Source organism: Vulpes lagopus, chromosome 5 (assembly GCF_018345385.1).
Source record: "Vulpes lagopus strain Blue_001 chromosome 5, ASM1834538v1, whole genome shotgun sequence".
NCBI lineage: Eukaryota > Metazoa > Chordata > Mammalia > Carnivora > Canidae > Vulpes > Vulpes lagopus.
The window spans coordinates 82,957,751-82,977,612 of record NC_054828.1 but is presented as its reverse complement, the minus strand read 5'-3'; the positions used below and the strand labels follow the sequence as shown (position 1 = coordinate 82,977,612).

General features: G+C 46.2%; 1 long non-coding RNA gene across 2 annotated transcripts; it reads right to left on the bottom strand.

Annotated features, from left to right (window-relative positions):
* Nucleotides 1-2,890: 2,890 nt before the first annotated feature.
* Nucleotides 2,891-19,678, bottom strand: LOC121491689. Of its 2 annotated transcripts, none has more exons than XR_005988021.1 (3): nucleotides 19,014-19,678; nucleotides 16,168-16,287; nucleotides 2,891-3,504 (listed from the first exon to the last, which is right to left on the bottom strand). It is a non-coding gene; the product is annotated as an uncharacterized LOC121491689 (long non-coding RNA). The 2 variants fall into 2 exon arrangements; XR_005988022.1 differs by lacking the exon at nucleotides 2,891-3,504 and adding an exon at nucleotides 12,689-12,807.
* Between the last annotated feature and the right edge of the window lie 184 nt (nucleotides 19,679-19,862).

Sequence of the window (19,862 nt, the reverse complement as noted above, 5' to 3'; positions counted from 1 at the left end):
TTGCATTACCACCACATAACCTAGCCTAAGCTGACTGAAACAATGTATGATTCATCACTTTCTCTTCTTACCACCACAGTGATCCTAAAAAAGCACATAGAATTGGATCCTCCATCAGCACAGCCCATAGGTGACTATGAGAGCAGAACTACCTTCTAATATACAGCATGGGAATTAAACCTTGCCATATAAACTCCCGAAGGGGCTATCTGTTACTACAACATGACTCAGTCTATTCAGACTGTTGTCTTTAAATGCCCTACATATGTATGTCTTATGACTTTGATCAACATTCCCATATTTATAATACTGTGTCTGTCATTGCAAAGTCCAGTATCCCTGCCTCTACTGCCAATACCACCATTCTCACCATAATGAAATCCACCATCTTGGTCATAATGACTCTATGACCATCCATCATCGCAGTCAACATTCCGACCACTACCACTTCCAACATCAATGCCACAATCACTCTCATCATTCCCACCATTCCCACCGCCTAGCACCACCATAATCATTCCACCTCCACTGCTATAATTATCAATGCCATCCACATTACTATCACTTCCCCTTGTTTGCTCCCATTTCTGCCATCAACCCCACTAATACCATGTCTCTCATCGTGCCACTGTCACCACCATATCACCTCCACTATCATTGCTAGTATCTCCTCCTCCAACATCTCATCTTCAAAGCTACTATCACCTCTATCATCATGAATAGAATCACTTTCACTGTCCCACTAGAATTATTTGCACCATTACTGCCAATACCATCGTCAGTATCACTTCCACTATCACTAGCACCATCTCTGCATCTATCACTTCTCCAGTCATTCCCTCTGTTATGCTTATAAATTCCCATTGATATTGCCACTTCCTCACCTCTATCACCTCCAGTTTCACTGCTACCATCACTTTTGGATTCTAGAAGTTATTCACAGCTCTCCTCTCTCTCTTTGCTCTATTCTCAAGGAGGAGCACTGCAATAGAATATCTTATGGTGCACTGTGCTAGTTGGGGAGAAAGAGCGCCAGACTGAACGTCTAGCACACATGGGTGCAGTATGAGGGCTAGGGCCTGCTTCCCCAGGGAGAAGGCCCAATCATCTCTCCTAATTTTTGGCTTGAACCTTTTATCCCCATTCCTCTTTCTTTCTTCCATGTGGCAGCCACATGGTCCTGGAAAGGCTTGAGAAATGGAGCAAATGCAAGATGTTTCTGTGTTTCTTGCACTCCCTTTTGTGGCTTTCTGGTGAATGTGGACACTTCCAAGACTTGGGTTTGGACCTAAGGCAGTAGATGGAGCAGGTCTTTCAGCTGATTTTGGTTCTGAGCCATTTGGACTGACTTATTTGGTCAAGAAGTTCTCCACATAATCTAGCATGGCTCACCAGAGTTCTCATTTTTATATTCTATTTAAATCTTTATTTTTTTAATCAAAGTAATACATGTACATATTTTTGAAAGTAAAATGTTCTACAAGGTTTATAATGAAAACCATAAGACTTCTGCTCCAGTCTTGCTCACTTTTGAGTCCTCCTTTTCTGAGGCAAGCACTTTGAATTATTTTAACCCTTTCCTCTAGTATTTATTTGAACATTTCTAATTGACATAGTAATACTGATATTTCTTATATTTTTCAGGATTAGGTTTTATCTATTGACTTTCTCCTATGGAAGATAAGGATTTATCTCTCTTACACCATCTCTCTCCCTCTTTCTCTCTCTTTTACACACACATGCAACATTGACATTGATTACAGGCATATTCAGGATTTGTATTACTATCACTATATTACTATCACACACAATTAAACCACTTTTCCTTTCTTGTACAACTGTTTGGTTTCCCTTGGAAATAATAATTACCTTGCTTTGCCATCTGCTTAATTTTCCACGTATCATTTACTAATTCATCTCTGAACTTTCCAATGGAACTAAAACTTTCCTTTGAATGTACATTACTGTCAGTTTAATTTCCTTCTTGGAGACCTCCCTCCTGGAGTCCTGTATCCTCATGGCTAATGTGGACTGACTGTTCTCCACATATTTTACTTGATTGTCATCTTGACACTTTTCTTCACCATCATTCACAAACTTCCCTTTGTCTCTATCCTGATCACATATCCTTTGTGTCCTTCCTCTTCCTTGGTTTATTTCCTAAGTAAGGTGGATAACATTCCCCAAGATCCTCCTGGAAAATACTGTTTAAGAGGTAAATTTGTAAGACCATTCATGTCCAAAAGTATCTTTATTTTTATTGCCATACTCAATTGCTAGCTTGCCTCAGAATTTAGAAGCATTGGTGGAAATAATTTCCCTCAGGATTTAGAAGCATTGGTCATTTTCTATCTTACACAGTAATTGTAGAGATTACAACCCTAATTCACAATAACTCGTAAGTAAACTTCTTTCCTCATTCTGGAAACTCTTGAAGTTTTCATTTCAATGTTCTGAGATTTCACTGCAGTGTGCCTTAAGGTGAGTTGTTTTTGTGTTTAAATTTGGTCTGCCATATACTCATAGAAAAATTTTTGCCTGGGGTGCCTGGATGGCTCAGTTGGTCAAGCATCTGCTTTTGGCTCAGGTCATGATCCCAGGGTCCTGGGATCGACCCCCACATCAGGCTAGCTGCTTAATGGGGAGCCTGCTTCTTCCTCTCCCTCTGCTGCTCCCCCTGCTTGTGTTCTTTCTGTCAAATAAATAAATAAAATCTTTTTTAAAAAAAAGGAAAATTTTTGATCCATAAATTTATGTTCTGCAGTTCTAGGAAATTTTCCTCCTTTTTATTTATTTTTTAAAAGATTTTATTTATTTATTTGACAGAGAGAGAGAGAAAGAAAGCACAAGCAGGGGTAGTGGCAGGCAGGGGGAGAAGGAGAAGCAGGCTCTCTGCTGAGCAGGCAGGGAGTCAGATGCAGGCTCCATCCCAGGCCAAAGGCAGATGCTTAACCTACTGAGCCACCCAGGCACCTCCATCCTTTTAAAATTGTATTTCTTTCTAGGACTTACAATGCTGCTCCTAGACTGACCATCTACATTTTTCTGTCAATTTCCATTTCTTTGTTATACTTTTTGGGATTTTGTCCTGATTTTATAGTCCAACTCTTCCTTTGCCTTTTAATAAAATGTGGATGTTATATTTGCATGTCCAAGAATTTTCTTTCTTCTGCTCCTTTTAAAAAAGTCACCCCAGTTCTCATTTAAAGAAGGCATAACCTTCTTTTATCATTCTAAAAAAATATTAATCATGGTTTCTGTGCTTTTCTTCTTCACCATTTTTTTCTATATTCCTTTTTCCTCTTAGTTTGGATGTGTGCCTATCATGTTGGAGGCCTTCTTGAAATATCAAGTAATTCTTAGCTGCCCATTCATATTGATGTGTGAGGCACTGCAGTTCTGATTGGAAGCAGTGGAAGAAGAGAGAAAGTTGTTGACATGCGGGCTTCACCAAAGAGTAATCGGTTGGGACTCAGAGCTTCATGGGGAGACCAAATACCAAACCTGTAGGAGAAAACAGGAAAATCAGTGTCCCCAGGAAACTTTCTTCCAATATCTTGCCTGTGTGGTATTACTCTGGCTTCCATTGCTCTGGGGATTGATATAGAAGAGAGCTGAGAGCTTCACCTTTCAGGAAACTGGCTTATCTTTAATCCTTATTTTCAGAATGACTCTTCTCTCCTCCTCTAGCTTTGCCTGGTGCTCCTATGTGTGAAGCCTTTCAGGTTCAACATCTCAGAGCACAAATCTGTCTTCCACCAGCATGGAAGGGGATAGGGTTAGCTGGATGCATAGGGTAGAGGAGTCAACCCAGGATATGGAGGTTCTTACTGCTTTTTAAAAAAACTTAAAACCAATCCTCCTATTTTCCACCCTCATTCTGAACCCCTGCCTTCAGAAGTAACTGCTGCATCCAATTCCCAGGCTTTTCTGGGAATCCGTGGCTAAAAATATTTTGCTACCTATTAGTTCCTGCCATCTACCCCCACAACCTTGCGGGCTTGAGTTTCAGCTTTTTCTGTGGTCTGCTAAGTCAGGTACCACTCATCCATACACTTTCTGATTTCCAAATTCTTGACTTCTCTTGTCTGCTGCCATTCCCTCTCCCATTCTCTTTTTCCCTGTGGGTTTATGCTTAAAAAAAAAAAAATCCATTAATGATATGTTAGTGGGGCTTCTGGAAGTAGCCAAAATAAACATGTGTGTTCAATCAGCAATGATTGAGAAGTCTAATGTTTTCTATTGGATTTGAGGGCCAATCTAACAGTTAATCATAAGGAATTCTTCTACCTTGCTTTGCCTGCCCCCGCTGTGCCTTTCTTCTGGAGCAGACAACTGTTGAAGGTAGTCCGGATCACATATCTCACCATGACTCTAAACCAACTGGAACAATCATCCCAAACAACACAAATGTCATTACCCCTAACACCTTTATGATCTTAACCACCTCCTCCATCATCTACTCCATGGTGTCCATCACTACTATCATTTCTAACATCACCACCACTCCTTCCACCATCATCTCATCAGCATGTCTATTACCAAGTTCAGCCACCACTTCCATTATCTTTGCCCAGACTTCCACCATCTCCTCAAGCATTATTGCCTCTAGAATATTTTCTTAACAATATGTTGAATATGTTCTTCCATAGGAGTTGCACAAGTGATTTTCAGTAATGTGATTTCTGAAATCAGAAGGGGTGATTTCTACCTTTGAACACAGAGAGTCCTTCCTTTAACAAAGAGAGGAGTAGAAAAGAACCTACCGGTTTTTCCAGCTTAAGTCACCTACATGGGAAGAGGGAGAGGGGAAAGGGAACATTTACTGAGCCCTTTCTAAGTAACAAGCATCCTACTAGGCACATTAGTTAGAGTGTTTTCTCTGGTAAGAATCATTGCCCCAGTTTTACAAGGAGGAAACTGAGATTCCCAGATGCTAAATAACATACTCAAGGCCACACAATAAGTGGTGGAGCCAAGATTCCAACCCTGTGTGACTTCAAAGTCCATATTCTTTCCATTACACTATGCTGGCAAGAAATCTCAGGAGCTTGGTTTAAGCACAATGGGTTATGACTCTGAGCAAAGAGAGCCATAGTCATGGTCCCTGATCCCAGGAAGACCTGATCTGATAGGGCAGAAAGAAGTTCTTCTCTCAAAAAGACTATTATCTGATAAAGAAGATTCAATTCCAGCCCCACAGAGCCTATGCCCTGCCTGAAGTCCTCACTCAAGCAACTCTTCATAGTACCCAAGCTTGCCACCTCTCCCTGACCTTGAGTTCCCAGAGGGAGAGGGAGGGAGTGTGGACATCCAGTCCTGGGAATGCCTGGGGTTGAGAGAGCTGAGTTATTTTGGGATTGTTTACATTTGGAATCTTCCTGATCTTTGGTCCCAGAAAAACACCCACATGTTGGAAACTCTTCCGAGTTATTCACTGTTGGGGTTTTTCTTCATCTCCTTCAGCTTTTTCTTCTTCTTGGATGGAAAAAAAATCTGCTAGTGATTAGTCACAACCTGTGAGGCTCAGCTTTTGACAGCCCCACTGAGAAGAGAGAGACAAAGAGGCTCAGAGAGGGGCCCATGGGCAGATGCTGCTGGAAAGGAAACGTGGTTCACAGCATTGACCTCCCGGGATGAGGGATGGTCCATTTGCCTCTCTCTGCCAAGGGACAATCACTCCCCAGACCCTGGTTGTTCCATTCCAAGCCCTCATCCCAATTTCACTGGGGAGTACAGGCCAGAGCATGCCTTAGAAGGAGGCGCAGAGGGTCAGGACCCTGAGAAGAAGGCTGAAGAGAGAGGAAACGGGAGCAGGTGCCAGGCCCAAATGATGCCTGCCCCTTAGTCTCCCCCTGGCCATGTTCTCCACTGACAACCCAGAGTGCCCCATTTCAGGATGGAAGTATGAACTGACAATCCCATACCTCTTTGGACAGCCATATGATCTCTGACAGGTTTTATTACATCTTAGGGCTCCTGGAAATCCCAGAGTGTGAGGGCCTCCTGCTTTTTTGCAAGAAGGCTAAGGGTCAGGTGGGGCTGAGCACTGTCCACAGAGGCCAGGACAAAGGGAGATTGTTTGAGCTGAACAGTTAAGGCCTGGAAGTCAAATGTGGATCCAATTTTAAAATCTAAGGATTGTGAAACATGGTGGGGGTAATAAAGGGAATTTGGGAAATCTCCCTTGGTGTAGGTCTTTTTAAAGAGGTTATAAGGCAAAAGAGAAAATCAATTAATACAATAAGCAACAGGGCAGCCCCAGAGGCTCAGCGGTTTAGCGCCACCTTCAGTCCAGGGTGTGATCCTGGAGACCTGGGATCAAGTCCCACGTCAGGCTCCCTGCATGGAGCCTGCTTCTCCCTCTGCCTATGTCTCTGCCTCTCTCTCTCTGTCTCTCATGAATAAATAAATAAAATCTTAAAAATACAATAAGCAGCAATATGGCAGAATGGCTTAATGTCAGGGGAATGGCAGTGCCATCCCTAAGGTGTAAAATTTCTGGGATCCCAGAAATTTTTTTTGGCCAGGTCTATCTATGTAGACAATTTGAGTTTGTCAAAATCAGTGTGTCAGTACCATTCTGAAAGGTATTCTGAGTATGTCCATGAGGCCTCAGGATAACTGCATAGGCATGAATCTCACTGCAGCTTGGAGCATCTGGCTGGCCCCACACATGGGATAGAGGGATGGAGGGTACTTGAAGGAGGAGAAAGAGGGGCTGGGGTTCATCTAAAGCTCAGTCCAAGCTCAGGGTGGCCCACTCAGAGGGCACTGCCAACCCTGGTCAGTTCTAACCACAGACGGGGATCTCCAATATCTCAAGGAAAGAACTTCAAGGCACAGGGTGGTCTGTGCCCAAGTCTGAGGATGGTACTGGGACTGGAGGCAGTAAGCTGTCAGCAGGGCACCTCATACCTCTACAGTAAGGTGTTCTAAGGGGCAGACAGCAGCACCTGGCTTTTAGTCTTAGCTCTTTTACTGGCTATATGACCTCAGGTAACCTCCTGTTCTTCTCTGGGCTTCTGGTTCCTCATCCATAAACAGCTCTATAATGTCCACCTCAGAGACCTGTTGTGAAGAGTACTGGCCCAGTGCCCTGGTCCTAACTCTTCCTGAAAGGGGTGGATTTGACCACGGGTAATATGGTCCAGGTCTAGAATCTTGGCCTGCCTTCCAGAGTCTCCAGTCTGGGGATATGCTGGCCAACACCACTTCTCCTTGCCCCCAGTGCTGGCCCTGGGATCAGAGTCATGCTTCTCTTGAGAAGAGGTGTCTCTGGACCAGGCCCCTTGCCAGACGACAGAAGGCCTATTATCTAAAATAGGCGGTTAAGGCCAGCAGGGTTCAAGATACAAGCCTGACAGGAAGGGGAGGAAGGTCCAGTCTGGGTCACCTAAGTGAGGCTCTGGAGGATGTCATCCCAACAGAAACACTGCCAGCTTGGACTGAAGGGGACAGAGAGGATGAAATAAGAGTAGGAGGTATGACAATGGAAGCAAAAACCAAAGTGACAAAGCCACAAGCCAAGAAGCAAGGGCAGCATTGATCTTGGAAGAGGGAAGGAAACAGGTTCTTACCTGTAGGGTCTACAGAGCCAGAGGCTGAGGAAGTTGTTGGGCTAGGAGTCATCCTGGTCTTGTCACAGAAAAAGGAGGGGCAGCTATGCCCCCAGAGAAGACTATTCAAGCCTCCCTCTTGATGTAGTCCTAGGTATGACTGGATCTAGGTGGCTGCCTAGTACAAGACCACATTCCCATCCTTGAAGCTATCATATGAGCCAGCTGAGGAGCAGCCAGGGCTGGGGGCCAGGTGAGGAGTGGGGACCAGGACTTGAAAAAGCCAAGAATGCCCCCTCTCTCTGATTCCCTCTTTATCTCCTGATTACCACCCCCTAATACTGCACGTGGGGGCCTCTTGGAACATTCCTTCTAATGTCACCTGCTCTTGCCTGTGGAGGACTGAACTGAGGTCCTTAGGACCCCCAGCATGGTCAAACCAAGCTAGAACAGTCCTCAGAAGTAAAGGCAAAGGAAGCCCTTGGCAATGACCCAGCAGGGGCTCCGTATGAGCCTGTCATGAAGATGTTCCACATGCTTGCCATCCCCAGAGCTCCATCCTGGCAGGTGGCTAGCCTGACCATCCACTCACCCTCCTCACATTACAGAGCCCTCTGTTTCAGCCTGGCAGAGTAGGGCAACCCCTGCCCAAGCCCCATTTCCATTTCAAAACACCTCATTCCTCCACCTATACACTTAAAAAAAAATGTAGGGACGCCTGGGTGGCTCAGTGGTTGAGCATCTGCCTTCAGCTCAGGGTGTGATCCTAGAGTCCCGGGATTGAATCCCCCATTGGGATCCCTGCAAGGGGCCTGCTTCCCCTCTGCCTATGTCTCTGCCTTGCTCTCTGTGTCTTTCGTGAACAAATAAATAAAATCTTTTAAAAATGTAAACAAAATATGTAGTCTACCAAAGGATTTTATTTTCTCACTTGCAAATTTAAATGAAAGTCTTACCAAGAAATAAAAAAGAATAAATTCTGCTTATAGTGGGCATTCCATGCACCAACATTATCAGAAGGAAGAGATTTTTGTGTACATCGATGACTCTAGAATAAGGGCTGAAGCTGCAGGTCCTAGGCCATACCTGCCAATGCAGCCCCAACCTGCTAACAAGATATGGGACAGGTGCTAGATCCACCCAAAGAGGACAAAGAGCTAAGTGTCTGTTGGGTCCAGAAAGCTGGAATGAGGGGAGAAAGGGTCTCAGGCCTCAGTAGGGAGGAAGGTGGGAAAGAGCACTGACAAAGCAGGGACAATGAAAGAACTGCACCTGAGGGGAAGACTGAGACCCAAAGCATGAGGACCCTGTTAGGCCAGTCACTGTCCTTCTACTCAGGGTATCATTACCATTTACTGTAACAACATCCCTTAATCTTTCTCATACCTACCAATTCCAGGGAGGTAGGTTGTGCATTATTTCTGTCATTCTACAGATGGAAAAGCTGAGGTAAAGTCATGACATTTGTGTCCTTCCCTTGCTGACACCCTTCTTCATAGAAAGGAGCCTGATAAGGAACTCAGGGGAGCAGCATGGAGCCACTGGTTCTGGCCCTACATTTTGGTGGAGCTCTGTCCTTGTCCCTCATCTCTCTGGGTAGGGCGAAGTAGAGCCAAAGCTGCCTTAACCAGGTCATAGAGGATGGCTCTCCACAGGACAGGAGGTCACCACTGGTCATCAGGAAGTAGGCCTAGCCTTCCTGACCAGGTGCCCTCACCCACATCTACCAGCCAAATGGCCTGGGCCAGGGCCTCTGGCCCGGAGCTGTTGTCTAAGAGAACTGGCATCTCAAGAATCAGCCCTCACTCTGTCAGAGAAAGATTTCACCTCATCTTAAGTACCTGTGCTCCAAGTGCCCACTCCATTCTGCTTAGGCCACTCTATGCTGGGGCTGAGACTGGGCCCAGGCTCTACTATTAGACTGAGAGCTCCCTAAAGGCAATTCTGGATCTCTCTCCCCTCACTTCAACATATTTGCTCTCAAGACTATTTCTTTCTTATTCTTTTCTTCTTAATACCTTGCTCTCTCCCCTGCAAAAAACCTGGCATGCAATGGTTGATACTTTGCCCTCCCACATACCTACCTGTCTAACCCAGATTTCCCTCCACAGACTGACTGAGATCCAGTGTTGCCATTCAACGAGTGGGTCTGAGTCTCCTCATTTCCCAGAGGAGAAAGCAAGTCTCAAGAAGTTGGGTGACTTGCCTGTCAGGATGCAGTCAGTCCTGGACCTCTGGCCTTCCAGCCAATGGTCCTTTCCCCAGACAACCTCACCATGGCCTCCTGGTGTTCACCCCAAGTAAAAGCCAGGAGCCAGGACAGGAACTGGGACAAAGAGGAGGAGGACACTGGGGCCCAGGCCTTGACCCCAAGTTCCTATTTATAATCCTCGTTCCGGAGACGGCCACTTAAACACACATTCCTGATAACTGAATAATCTTTGGCACCAAGCAAAAAATAGCCTGTGGCCCAGACCACAATTGCACAGCTGGAGCAGGGTGAGCAGGGGCGACACAGGGCCCCGATGGTGCAGGACAGCCTTCTGAGGGGGGGGTACAGGGGTGGCAGGCGGGGCTGGGGTTGGGACAAGTGAGTGGAACTGCAAATATAGCAGTTAAATATAGCCTTGCCGACCCGGACATGGTGCCAGCCTCCTCTGCAGGCAGCATTTCCCAAATCGGCTTGGATCTCCTTTTCCCAAAGGGAATGAGAGCCAGAGACATGAAGGGAGGAGCTGGAGGGATCTTGATGGAGATGGAGTCCAAGGTTCTGGAGAAGTCTGCAAACAAATGGGGCACCAAGAAGAGTGGCTCTGATGGCACCTTCTGGAATTGCCAATCTGATCAGGGAGGCATGGCTGTGCTCTGAGGCAGAAAACAGAGAATATCTCATTCCCCAGATCAGCTGGTCAAACCCCATCCATCTTCCAATTCCAGGAAGACTGATGCTAAGGTCTCTTTTCCAAGAAGGCTCAGGCCAGGGCAGAAATGAAAGTGAGAGACATGGAAAGTTCTGGAGTCTAGAATCCTGAGGGATCTTTGAAGCAAACAGTAAGCGCCTGACCCAGGCAGGGCCCCCAGAGGAAGCAGCCATGGCCTTCCCTCCCTCAGGACCAGCCAACCCCAGGATGAGCCAAGGTGCTGCTTGAGTCAACACCCTTGACGAACTTCTGCTCTGTTTCCTCTCAGGATCTTTCAGTTGCTCCTTTGGGGCACAAGCTTGGTTCTGAGTTCTAAATTTTAGAGAGTCTGTGTGGCCCTTCTTCAGGAGTTTAGAGACAGTAATAAAGAAGGTGCATGATTCCAGGTCTCAGGACCCCTTGCCTACTCGGAGGTGTTCCCCTACATTTCCAGGATATCCCAGGCAGGGTCTTACTCACAGCTGGGAATAAGTATTCTCACCTGTCTGCTCACCATAAGCCATCTGAAGAAGTCTCACCCAACCTCTGATGCCACTACCCCTTGAGAACCCCTTCCATGCCCAGGTATCCCCAAGCTCCCAAGGTCATTAACCCTTCCAAATGTCAAAGTACTGGTTTTCTTCCAGTCATCCCTGGGCAAGGATCTGATCCATCAAAGTATCTTTTAGAAATGAAGAGAACATCCTCAACTTCATTACTGTGCTATGGGTCCTGAAGCATCACTTCCTGGACCCCAAATCCCACAGCATCCAGCAGTTTCTCTCTATCAAAAGTATGATCCACACCTAGCACACTGTGCTTGCCCTCCCTTCAACAGCCTTCTAATTTGGAGGAATCTCTCTTGGGTGTGGTTTTGTAAGAAGCAATGTTCCACTCCCTACTTTAGAAGGTGACAGTGCAGGACACCTAGGTGACTCAGTGGTTGAGCATTTGCCTTCAGCTCAGAGAGTGATTCCAGGGTCCGGGGATCAAGTCCCACAGCGGGCTCGCTCCCTGCAGGGAACCTGCTTCTCCCTCTGCCTATGTCTCTACCTCTCTGTGTGTCTCATGAATAAATAAACAAAATCTTAAAAAAAAAAAAAAGAGTGAGAGCGCCCAGGTCTCCCTCACTGATAGCCTGGGCCCTGACAGCCAGGGCCAGGTACTCGGTGCAGCTCAGCAAGGAGTGTGCCAAGAGCCACTCCTCAGCCTCCCCAGGTTGTGGCTGTCAGAAGTTCTGTGACATGGTGAGGGAAGGGGCTGGGCCACATGGGTCCCAGTGTCCCATGTCCCAACACAGGCCCTTCATTCCATAAAGATGCCCCAAGAGCCACCATGTGCCCGGTGGTATGCTTAGTCACTGAGAGTAGCAGAGGGAATGAGAGCCAGGAGCCCCCTGGCAGCTGCTCATAGCCAGGCATGCCGAGAGCTTTGATGGAGGGCAGCAGGAAGCCCAGGCAGTGGAGGACAGGGATTGGGAAGGCCTCTAGAGATCAGGTAGGCAGAGGGAGCAAGGAATTCTAGGCAGTGAGCCTGTGCATGAAAAGCCCTGAATGAGGGGAAGGGAAGCCATCTGAGGATGTGGAGGAAGGGGCAGCATAGCTAGTGCTCAGAATGAGAGGGGGAGGCAGGAGGTGCAGGACAAGGTTAGAAGAGGGAGTAAGGGCCAGATCATGCCCTGGACTCCTCCTGTGGGCAACAGGGAGCCCTGAAGGATTTTAAGTAGGGGTTGACCTGATCTATTTATGTGTGAGAAGGATCCTTTGGTCACAGTATGGACAGTAAATGGGAGGGGCCCTAGACAGGATGTGGGCAGACCAGTTAGGAGGCACTTGCAGATGTCCAAGTGAGCAATGATGGTAGCCTGAACTCAGGTAATAGAGGTAAAGAGAGGTGAGCAGCCCTGCGACATATTTAGGAAATGGAAACCATAAAGACATGGTGAATGTTTCATGTGAGAAGGAGAGACAGAGAGAAATAAAACATTCACTCATTCATTCATTCAACAGTGATGCAACGAGTTTCTAACACACATGAAGTCCTTTGCTAGCCATTGGGGATACAAGTTCTCTGCTCTTGGAGATGTACCATCCAGTGGTATGGGGCAATGTAAAATAAACATGTAAACAAATACAAGGTCATCCTAGCTGGTGGCAAGTGCTTTGAAGATAATGAAAAAGGATAAATAATAAAGGGTAATTTGGGAAAAGGGCCTACCTTGGGTCGGGTATTCTTCAAAGCCATTTCCAGAGGAGAGGATCAAAATGCAAAGGCTTCAAGTAGGAAAGAGCTTGCAGTCTTTGAGGAAGAGAACGAAGACCAGTGTGACCAGGGTGTAGTGTGAGACACTTGGAGAAAATGAGATCAGAGGATTAGGCATGTGCACATGCTCAATATGCACACGAGCACACACACACACACACATAAACACGCACATACAAACACATGCCCCCCAGGACTGTGCAGAGTTGACTTGACACAGAATAGATGTGGAGAGAAGAGAAAGAAAAGAAGGAAAAGAGGAGAAAGACAAGGGAACCCATCACTGAGTGGTAATACAATAAACACAGGCTCTCCATTGGAACCACAAACCAAATTTGCATCTCTGGGTGAGTTCGAGGACGCTCACACTGTGAAATTTTATGTAATTGGAATCATACTTTTAGTCTGGTTTTTCCCACTATTATACTACATAAAAAGGATGACTTTATAATCCAATTAAATGTGTTTACATAAGATATCAAAAGCCTACGGATATATGCCATGGAGGGCCTTACCAAAGAAAAGCTAAAATAGCTGTGTTAATTTCAGACAAGAGATTTTTAAGGAAAAGCCTTTACTAAAGATAAGGTGATTCCTTCACAATCATGACACATTTAGTTCATCAGAAACGTATAACTAATTTAAATTCTATGCACCTAATAACAGAGCCTTGAAAGTGTAAAACATAAAAATTATCAGAACTTCAAAAAAATTGACAAATCCACAATCACAGTAGGAGACTTAACACATTCTGTCAATAATTGATACAATAAAAACAAAAAAAAAATCAGTAAAGGCATAGAAATGTTAAAGAAACAGGATTAACAAACTTTACCTAATACACATATGTAGGAAACAGGACCCAACAAGTGCAGAAGATACATTTTTTGTTCAAACACACTTGAACAATTCCTATAAATAGACCATATACTTGGTTCCAATGCCAATCTCAACAAATGTAAAAGAATGAAATCATAGAGCATGCTCCCAGATTTAGTGCGATCAAACAAGAAGAGGAAAACCAAAAAGATAACAGAAAAATCCCCATATGTTTGGAAATTAAGAAACACCTAAGTGTCAAAAATAAATTATATTGAAACTAGGAAATATTTTCAACTGTACAATAATATTAATATTATATGTGAGGGCAGCCGGGGTGGCTCAGTGGTTTAGCACTGCCTTCAGCCCAGGGCATGATTCTGGAGAACCGGGATCAAGTCCCACGTCAGGCTCCCTGCATGGAGCCTGCTTCTCCCTCTGCCTGTGTCTCTGCCTCCCTCTCTCTCTGTGTGTCTCTCATGAATAAATAAATAAAATATTTTTTAAAAAGTTATATGTGAAAGTTTGTGACACAACCAAAGCAGAAGGAGGGAAATTTACTGCCTTATATTAGATATATTTCAAAAGGCTGAAAAATAATGAGCTAAGCACCAATGAGCTAAGTTAGAACAATACCAAAATAAATCCAAAGATAATAAAAATATATTAAAAATAAGAGCAGAGAATGATGAAATAGAAAACAAACATAAAAAAATAGAGAGGTTCGACAAAGAGAACAAATGAGTTCTTGAAAGAACTGATACAATTGAAAAGCCACTAATGAAAATGATCAAGAGAGAAAGAGAGACAAAATGAGAGAAGACAATAACCAACAACAGGATAAGAAAGTGGACATCTCTGCAGATGCTATAAAGATTTAGAAGGATAAGAGAAAGTGATTTTTTAAAAAGCATGAGAATAAAGTCGTGTGCTGCTGAGATATCAAGTGAAATGAGAACCAAGATGACCAGTGATGGCAGCCGCCACAATGGCAGCTCCCTGCCTGCCTATTCTCCCCATCGATGCCCTCCTGGCCCCAGCCAGGCTGCAGGGCCTCCCCTTCCAGGTGGGGGCCTCTGCCTCTCTAGTCCTCAGGGGCTGAAAGGTCTCAGTGAACTTGACACAGACTTGCATTAACCCAATTTACTCAAGCCAGAGTAGAAACCTGATGCCAATTAATTCTTCTGCAGCAGGGACTGTCCCTAGAATGCACCCTACATTCCAGGATCCCATTTCCCTAGGTCAGGGTGGGGAACGGAATAGCCAAGTAGTTAAGTACATGAGGTCAGGAGCCAGGCTGCCTGAGTTCAAATCTTAGCCCTATACTGTAACTTAACCTCTCTGAGCTTACATTTTCTCACTACAAATTTGGGATAATAATAGATTACTGGGAAGACTTAATGGGTGAATACACATAAAGAGGTTAAAACAGGGGATCCCTGGGTGGCGCAGCAGTTTGGCGCCTGCCTTTGGCCCAGGGCATGATCCTGCAGACCCGGGATCGAGTCCCACGTCGGGCTCCCGGTGCATGGAGCCTGCTTCTCCCTCTGCCTGTGTCTCTGCCCCTCTCTCTGTATCTCTCATGAATAAAAAAATAAAAATTTAAAAAAAAATAATAAAAGAAATTTGTAAAAAAAAAAAAAAAAAGGTTAAAACAGTGTCTGGCATACAGTATGCACTCAATAAATGTTAATCATAACAACAGCTACTCCCTGAGAAGACAAAGTCTTACCCAGAAGATGGCTTGGTGAGTGTGGAACTCACAAAGAGCTGTGTTTGGTTTGGAGGGAAATTTTAGTTTGCTCTAGGGAAGCCCAATAAAACATCTCAACTCAGCAAGTGGACCTCCCACCCCTGTCCCACCACCCATTTCCTCAGCCTCTCTTCCTTGAACATGGCTGGCGAACAGCAGGCAGATCTTGTTTCTCTGATCTTTGTCATTCTAATCTCACCATTCCAACCCATCCGACCTCTCATAAATGAATTAAGCAGCAAGGAGCTAAGTTCACAGTTACTGTAGCTGTGAATTCAAAGGAGTTTCTTAATGGCCTGTACCTCAATTTCACATAGATTTCACAAAACCATCTACACGGCAGGGTTGTTGTTCCAGTTATCTACTGCCAAGTAATACACCACCTCAACCCTAACGACTTAAGACAGGGGTCAGCAAACCACGGCCCGCTTTGTGGTTTTGTACAGCCTACAGGCTTAGAATGTTTCTTAGGTTTTTAAAGAGTTGCAAAAATATCAAAAGAATACTATTTCATGACATGTTTAAATTATACAAAAGTCAAACTTCAGTGTACATAAAGTTTTATTGGAACACAGCCACACCTATTCGTTTATGTGCTACCTGTGGCTGCGTTTGCAGGACAACAGAGGTAAATAGTTGCAACAGAGACCTAATAGCCCACAGAGCCCAAAATATTTACTATCTTGTCCTTTACAGAGGAAGTTTTCTAGCCTGTAGCTGAAAACATCAACTGTTATTTATTTCACTCATAAATCTGCATTTGGGCAGCACTCAGTGGGGAGGGATTATCTCTGCTCCTTTGGGTATCGTGTGAGGTGGCTCGAGACTGGGAGTGAGTCACCCAGGGGAAGACACTGTCTGAAGCCCTGCTCACCTGTCTGGCGGTGGGTGGCAGCTGGCAGCTGAGACCTCCTCTGCTGGAATGGTTGGTCAGATCACCTATGTAGGACCTCTCCACGTGGCTGTCTGGCTCCCTCACTGCTTGGCTGCTTGGCTTCAAAAACAAATGTCCTGAAGGTTAGGAAGTGAAAGCCACTAGTTTCTTAAGACCTGGTCCCAGAAACTCACACAGCAGTACTTCTACCACATTCTGTTGGCCAAGCTGCCTCAGAGACCCAGGTGCAAGGGGAGCAGACATAGACTCCATCTCTCAGTGGAAAGGATGTCAAAGAATATGGCAGCCATGCTTTAAACCCAGCACAACCGTTGTGAGGATCTGGGGGCACGAGGCAGGGACTCTTGTTTCTGCTATTCATCAGCATCAGAGTCACTGCCATTTCTGATTCTCTTTAAGGAAGCCTCTGCTCATGGGGCCTAGGAGATATGCAATCTCCTCCCCAGTTGCTGACTTATCCACATTCAGGTTACAATTTGTCTAGAGGAAAGTGCACACAGCCCTATTTCTCAGAAGCCCCTTGGTTGATTTTAGTGTGCAGCCTGCATTCAGGACCACTGAGGATGGGAGCAACTCTAGCATTTGCTGTCAGCCCGCATAGAGTAAACTGATCCATTTCTCTGGCCCTTTATGTGAAGACAGAACCAGATTCTCTGGTTCACCTCTTAATTCCCTGCACAGTCTAGGCCAAGGCCTAGAGCACAGCAAGGTCTCAAGTGATGCCAGCCCTCCATTCCCCGCAAGCTTGTTCTGACACTGGGCTAACCCAGAGGAGAGGTGCCTATATTTTTCCCAGCCTTCCAAGCCTCTTCCTTTCCTTGCTTCTTCTTCTAGAACAAGTAGTTTCTGGGAAAACCCATTGAAAGAAGCATGAGTTCGGGGCAAAGGAACCATTAGGTTGCCCCTTCTCTTGGGCAGAGGAGCAACATCATATACACTGGCTGTTTTAGGGGATGAAGAATAGGCCTGGATGGAATGAGGGTTGTCACCCAGCCGCGCTGAAGGCCCACACACAGCCATGCACATCTGAAGAGCCCTTGTGATGAGACACATTCCATGCCAAAGCCTGGCCTCCAGATGCCAAGCTCCAGATGCCTCCATCTGCCATGGTTCCCATAGGACCCCCCAGACTGCAGCCATGTGCAAAAGTCCCTTCAGTTGTGAGCTGGAGCCTTCCAGTTGTAGGGATGCATGCCCTGGCAGATCTGCTGCTCCCCCAACCCCAGGTCTCAGCAAGGAGTTCAGAACTCAGAGCTGCAAATGTCAAGACATTGCATGTGTCTCCGTTGGAGGAGGTGCTGGGCAACCTCTCATCAGCTAAGGCTTTGTGAGGTCAGTCGTATCCACATCAGTTACACTGAAGATAAACTGCTTTCCAGTCACACTCGGCCATAATTCGGTCACATCAATGTGACCTCAGACTGACCACAACCATGGCCACAGACCAACCCTGACACTGACTCACACTGATCCCAACCCTAGCCAAGACCAACCTCTGACACTGGCCACAAAACCAACCCTGTCCAAAGACGAATCCTGACCCTAGCTACAAAATTGACCCTGACCCTGACCACAGACTGACCTGTGACTTTGGAATAGGATTAGTAGAATGCACCAAACCATAGCACAGCCTCATGGGCCCAAAGGTGCACCAGTCTAGCTACACTTGAGTGACAGCCATATGGGCGGGAGCAGGAGGGTCTGTCCTGTGCAAACCCAGGGCTACCTGTAGCAAGCAGGTCCTGAGTGACTGCAGGATGACTCAGAAGCACCTTCCAGAACAGCTGAAAGGGCCAAGCGGTTGCCAGACACACCAGCTTGCTTGGCCTCTAGGCCTTTGCCCTGGAGTTCCCCACCAAGCAGGCCTTCTTCTCTTCTGCTAACTCTAATCCTGCTATATCTAGTTCCACCTGCCCCGGAGGCTGGTCTGAATGTTCCACTTACATTTTCAAAGGTTTTTCACCTGCATGATCCTGACAGGAAGTGTCTGCTAAGGGGGTCACTGAAGGACTTTTCTCTCCAACCTTCCCACTCAATAAGAGACGTGGCACCTTCCCCTTGTTTCCCCCAACACAATTCAATAGAGACCAGTCTGGAATTATTTAAATAAAATCTTGCTGTCTTCTTGTGTACATCATTGCCAGGGAGAAGTCTGGTGCCAATTTGATTTGTAAGTTACTTCTTTTTGTAAGTAATCTGTTCTCTTTCTTCCAATGAGTCAGGAGGAGAGGGTTAAGGGGCAGAAAGGAAACAAGATGTTCATTCCTGGGACACTGGGAGTGTGGACAGTGGGGTGGGAGCTAATTTGAGGGTGCATGGTCATGCTATCTTCCCATGACAACTACTGCACCCAAGCTCCAAGTGCCACCCACTCTTTCCTCTCCTGTATTCCTGAGCCTCGACTCCTTAAGAACCAAGTGTTCTCCGTTTAGAGCCTCTGTTCTCAGAGCTCTGCACTTCCCCTCTCTCATGGCAGGGAGCAGTCCCCATTCCTGCAGGGCTGGCTAGGGGACACTGCACACACACGTGAGTATCTGCTATGCATATTTATCTGCATGCATGTGTGTGTGACTGTGTGTACATGTGCACCTGTATATGTATACATGGACATAGATATGGATCTAGAGGTATGTGTGAGGTATCTAGATGTGAGTGTGCCTGTGTTTGGCATGTGTGCATGTGTGTAGGTGTGCATTGGTTATGTGGGCATTGTGAATGTGGTACATGTGGAATGTGTGTGTGTGTGTCTATGTGTGTGCATTTGAGAATTTGCTGCTCTTCCATCCCCGACCAGCAATGTGCTTCCTGGGACAATGCCCCCTCACCTGTGCTTCCTGCACAATCCTTGGACCGGATGTGGCAAATTCTCAGCAAAGTCTCAGGGCTTGGTCCAGTGGGACAACATTCCAGGCCTCCTGAGTCCATGGCCAGTAACCTTGGTAGAGCCAGAAACCTGTCAGCAGTTCAGTGCCTATGGGTGGCTGGAGGAACAAGAATAGCAAGAGCCTCTGGGGGTAGCCTTTTGCCTCAAAGTTATTATCCCAACACCGAGCCCAAGTTCATGGGGCAGCTACTGCCAGCACTCAGCACCTGCAGCTAATGCTGCTGTTCTCTCCTGAAATCCTGCTCCAAGCCCCAGACCCCAAGCTCCAAGCCCACCAGCAAGCAAAGCACTAGCTCCTGCTTCCCCACTCCATCACAGATTCCCACTTCCACCTGCCTTGCTCCACACTCCATACACCCTCTTAGAACAGGAAGAGGGAGCCTGTGTGTCTTCTACCCCCAGGAAGTTCACATTTTCCACAGCCAGGATTCTGAGCAAGGCTGAGGAGGGTGGGGGGAACCAAAGAACACCCTGAGAAAATGTCCCACGCCCTGGGGCAAAACTTCAACCTTCCTCTCCATCCTGCCACCCATGAACCAAAATCTGAGGCTTCAGAAACCTAGGTTCTGCTGCACCCTACAGCTGGGAAAGATTATTAGAGAGTGAAGTGACTTCATCTGCCTCTCAAGGGCTATCAGGAGTTTAGGGGCCCAGCACACAGGCTCACACTCTGATGATATACACCACCTTTCCGACCAGATAGACAGAGAAGCAGAAATTGTGAAGCCCACTGGGAGGGCCATGGGACATCCTGGGAGGGGCATGAGGCATTCTGGGAAGGGGGTAAGGA